At 46.8% G+C, this 5000-nt stretch overlaps 1 protein-coding gene across 5 annotated transcripts in view; it reads left to right on the top strand.

Annotated features, from left to right (window-relative positions):
* atxn1a (ataxin 1a) overlaps positions 1–5000 on the top strand; it is a 195292-nt gene that overhangs the window by 154677 nt on the left and 35615 nt on the right. Inside the window, exon 1 of one of the 5 annotated variants that reach the window (XM_021572498.2) lies at positions 3799–4331. The exons of the other annotated variants lie outside the window; for them this stretch is intronic. The gene's annotated coding sequence lies outside the window, so the exon portion shown is untranslated. Of the gene's footprint in view, positions 1–3798; positions 4332–5000 lie in introns of those variants that run through there. 5 annotated transcript variants of the gene reach the window in all.

The following is a 5000-nucleotide window of genomic DNA, read 5'->3' as shown; positions in this document are numbered from 1 at the left end:
GGCATCGCTTCCTTTTAGGTGGTCGTAGAGTTTAACAGCTGTCAACACAACAAGTCTTTTAGGGTTGGAGGGTTTATATTTTGTCCTGTAGCTCATCCAATGTAATTGGAGAATCCAGTGGGTTCTGGTAGTCTTTAATAGCTAATTCTAAGTTTAGTAAATTATCATGTATACATTTTCGTTATTGGTTCTTTGTTATATGGCCGAAAAGGTTGGAAAAGTGGTTTATCTATACATCTCCATTTTGGATAGGTGGCTCTTCGTGTTGTTGTTGTTTAGTGTGTTCAAATTTTCACAGAAGTGATTTGATTCTATGGATTCTTTAATCACATTGATCTGTTTTCTGATGTGCTAGTTTCTTCTTTTTTCTTAGTGTATATCTTTATTGTTTGAGTGTTTCAACGTGGTTTTCTGAGTCTAGGTATTTTTGGTTGGAATGTTTTTTCAATTTCTTTCTTAGATTTTATCTAGTCTTCATCAAAACATTTCTCATTGTTGTTAGTTTTGTTATGTTTTCTATCAGAATTTTATTTGTTAGCTTATAGGTCATATATATTGTTCAAAATTCCTAGGAGGGATTGGATTTGTTGTTTGCCAATCGTTTTTTGGTAGGTTTTACGCTACCCTCCTTCCATCAATAGCATTTTTTAATAGTATGCAGTTTCGGCTTTGATGCCTCATGGTTGACTGTCGTTCTACTTCCCCTCTCCTCCTCTCCCTCTCAGTGAGTTTCACTATGGTTGACTGTTGTTCTGCTACCCCTCTCCTCCTCTCCCTCTCAGTGAGTTTCACTATGGTTGACTGTTGTTCTGCTACCCCTCTCCTCCTCTCCCTCTCAGTGAGTTTCAGTATGGTTGACTGTTGTTCTGCTACCCCTCTCCTCCTCTCCCTCTCAGTGAGTTTCACTATGGTTGACTGTTGTTCTACTTCCCCTCTCCTCCTCGCCCTCTCAGTGAGTTTCAGTATGGTTGACTGTTGTTCTGCTACCCCTCTCCTCCTCTCCCTCTCAGTGAGTTTCAGTATGGTTGACTGTTGTTCTACTTCCCCTCTCCTCCTCTCCCTCTCAGTGAGTTTCAGTATGGTTGACTGTTGTTCTGCTACCCCTCCCCTCCTCTCCCTCTCAGTGAGTTTCAGTATGGTTGACTGTTGTTCTACTTCCCCTCTCCGCCTCTCCCTCTCAGTGAGTTTCAGTATGGTTGACTGTTGTTCTGCTACCCCTCTCCTCCTCTCCCTCTCAGTGAGTTTCAGTATGGTTGACTGTTGTTCTGCTACCCCTCTCCTCCTCTCCCTCTCAGTGAGTTTCAGTATGGTTGACTGTTGTTCTACTACCCCTCTTCTCCTCTCCCTCTCAGTGAGTTTCAGTATGGTTGACTGTTGTTCTGCTACCCCTCTCCTCCTCTCCCTCTCAGTGAGTTTCAGTATGGTTGACTGTTGTTCTGCTACCCCTCCCCTCCTCTCCCTCTCAGTGAGTTTCAGTATGGTTGACTGTTGTTCTACTTCCCCTCTCCTCCTCTCCCTCTCAGTGAGTTTCAGTATGGTTGACTGTTGTTCTGCTACCCCTCCCCTCCTCTCCCTCTCAGTGAGTTTCAGTATGGTTGACTGTTGTTCTACTTCCCCTCTCCTCCTCTCCCTCTCAGTGAGTTTCACTATGGTTGACTGTTGTTCTGCTACCCCTCTCCTCCTCTCCCTCTCAGTGAGTTTCACTATGGTTGACTGTTGTTCTGCTACCCCTCTCCTCCTCTCCCTCTCAGTGAGTTTCAGTATGGTTGACTGTTGTTCTACTTCCCCTCTCCTCCTCTCCCTCTCAGTGAGTTTCACTATGGTTGACTGTTGTTCTGCTACCCCTCTCCTCCTCTCCCTCTCAGTGAGTTTCACTATGGTTGACTGTTGTTCTGCTACCCCTCTCCTCCTCTCCCTCTCAGTGAGTTACAGTATGGTTGACTGTTGTTCTACTTCCCCTCTCCTCTTCTCCCTCTCAGTGAGTTTCACTATGGTTGACTGTTGTTCTGCTACCCCTCTCCTCCTCTCCCTCTCAGTGAGTTTCACTATGGTTGACTGTTGTTCTGCTACCCCTCTCCTCCTCTCCCTCTCAGTGAGTTTCAGTATGGTTGACTGTTGTTCTGCTACCCCTCTCCTCCTCTCCCTCTCAGTGAGTTTCAGTATGGTTGACTGTTGTTCTGCTACCCCTCTCCTCCTCTCCCTCTCAGTGAGTTTCAGTATGGTTGACTGTTGTTCTACTACCCCTCTCCTCCTCTACCTCTCAGTGAGTTTCAGTATGGTTGACTGTTGTTCTGCTACCCCTCTCCTCCTCTCCCTCTCAGTGAGTTTCAGTATGGTTGACTGTTGTTCTGCTACCCCTCTCCTCCTCTCCCTCTCAGTGAGTTTCAGTATGGTTGACTGTTGTTCTGCTACCCCTCTCCTCCTCTCCCTCTCAGTGAGTTTCAGTTGACTGCACTCGCTTCTAAATAAACAACACACTAACTAATTGAATTACAGAGCGTGGCTAATTTGCTGCTACGGTAACAGACAAGTCTTCCTCACCATGCAGGAGCTGCTATTGTGAACTGAGTTGACCGTAGATCTGAAAACACATTTTACTAGATCAGCCACCAATGTAGCTCTGTTGACCATAGATCTAAAACAGATTGACCCACAAAGACAGAGGGCCACTATCCTAATCCTAATTAGCTGACTTGTAAAAAAGTACTCTGCCATGTCACCCTTTTACCTACTACGAAGAGAGATGTCAGCATGAACAGTGTTACCGACCAATAACATGGGCTCTGATTTGGTAGTACATGAGGTAACCATGTAACCATGAGAGGCTTGAAGCAGAAGGAGACCTTAGGCAATTCTAAGAATAGTTCGCCCAACCCCAATACTAACCTGAACAATTAGGGGAGTTAAACTCGAAACTGACCCTAAGTCAGTGGTTAGGGATAACATCTACCTCCTCCCCAGGGAGAGAGACAGTAAGTAAGAAATGAAGTCAACCCCACAACACAGACAGGAAGCCGCGATGTGTTTAGGCCTAGGTGGGTCTGGCATGTCTACTGGGACGCATTAGCACTGTGTGTCCGTGCTTCCTACTATAACACTCATCTCCTCACTGCAGAATTTTATATTTGTTTGGAAATCAACTTTATTTGGGTCAGCTAACACAACAGCGCTGCTTGTAGTGTAGTTATGCTTTCTGGGGGGAGGAGGCTGATGGCCCTCTACCCTCTAGTGGGGAGGAGGGAGATGGCCCTCTACCCTGTAGTGGGGAGGAGGAAGATGGCCCTCTACCCTCTAGTGGGGAGGAGGGACGGTGCACTGAGATGGGCACTGTGGTTTCTCTCTGCAGTAGTAGTAGATGTAGTAATTGATATGGGTTCAAGACATTTTACCTGTGTGTTTGTGAGGGCCGGTAGCATGGTTATTGAGGTGTGTGTAGGTGTGTATGGGAGGGATGCATGTTCTGTCTCTGTGTTGCATTTCATATTGTTAGTGAAAAGCTCTTACTCTGCATATCTTTGAATGTCGCAGTACTATTTCACGGTGTGTGTGTGTGTGTGTGTGTGTGTGTGTGTGTGTGTGTGTGTGTGTTTGTGTATCACTCTCTTTCAATGGCCTCTTTCTCATAATCTCTCTAATCTCTATTGCTCTCTTTATCCCTTCCTTCCTTCCTTCCTTCCTTCCTTCCTTCCTTCCTTCCTTCCTTCCTTCCTTCCTTCCTTCCTTCCTTCCTTCCTTCCTTCATTCCTTCCTTCCTTCCTTCATTCCTTCTTCCTTTATTCCATCCATCCTCCCATCCATCCTTCATTCATTCCTTCCTTACTTCTTCCTCCCTCCTTATCTCTCATTCTCCCCTTCTCAGTATGTCACCTTCCCTTTCTCATTCTCAATGACTCCCTATCCCTCCCTCCCCTCCTCTCTGTCTCCCTCTCTCCGTGTGAGTGTAGTGTGGGCAGCCTGCCAGCTGGCATGTGTGTTTTTTGAATGAATACCTGATGAAGTTGGTGGAGGGAGGCGTGGGAGGAGCCGTGTCTGTGTGTGTGTGTGCTCTGCTCTCTTCTACAGAGCACACCCCTCTCCACCAGGACTCTGTTTGGGATTTTACGCTTCGTTCCGGGTGGAGGGAGAGAGAGAAAGAAAGCTAGAAAGAGAGTGTGAGAGAGAGAGGCACCCTCTAGGGCTTTTTGTAAGAGAGAAGGACAGTGTGAGCTAAGAAGAGAGAGAGGGAGAGTGAGAGGCAGAGAGAGAGTGAGAGAGAGAGAGTGACAGTGAGAGGCAGGCTGGTAGCATGCAGCAGGAGAAGGCTACTCCAGAAGGCTACTCCAGACACACTGGTAAGCCACTTCAGACACTTTGTCCTCACACTGAGCGTCTGTCTGTCTATCTGTCCTGTGTATGCTGTCTGCTGTTTCGTTGTACTGTACTGTACTGTATTATACTGTATTATACTGTACTGAAGTGTCTTGTCTGTCTGTGGTTCCTCTCACAAGGTGTTTCCTCTGTCTTCTGTTCTCTCTCTCCTGTCCTACACCTCTCTCTCGCTCTCTCTCTCTCTCTCTCTCTCTCTCTCTCTCTCTCTCTCTCTCTCTCTCTCTCTCTCTTTCTCTCTCTCTTTCAATCTGTCCGTGTCTGTCTGTCTGTCTCTCTCTCTCTCTCTCTCTCTCTCTCTCTCTCTCTCTCTCTCTCTCTCTCTCTCTCTCTCTCTCTCTCTCTCTACTCTACATGGTGTGTAAGTGAGCAGGGGAAGAGGAGAGGGCATGCCTGCCTGCCCTCACCTTAAAGAGACACACACTGACAGAGAGAGAGAGAGAGAGAGGAAAGGAGAAAGAAAGAGGGCGAGATAGACTAAGGTAGAGGGAGGAGGGAAGGGAGAAGGGGGAGAGGGAGAGAGTTAGAGGTGAAGGGAAAGAGAGAGAATTGAATTGAGAGAGAGAGAGAGGTACTCCTGGTGCAGAGTTGTACTACGCACCACAAGAGCTAGAGAACTCAAACTATATTTAGCT

Source organism: Oncorhynchus mykiss, chromosome 18, assembly GCF_013265735.2.
Source record: "Oncorhynchus mykiss isolate Arlee chromosome 18, USDA_OmykA_1.1, whole genome shotgun sequence".
NCBI classification, from domain to species: Eukaryota; Metazoa; Chordata; class Actinopteri; order Salmoniformes; family Salmonidae; genus Oncorhynchus; species Oncorhynchus mykiss.
The sequence above is the reverse complement of the archived record's forward strand: the minus strand, read 5'-3'. Positions and strand labels throughout refer to the sequence as shown.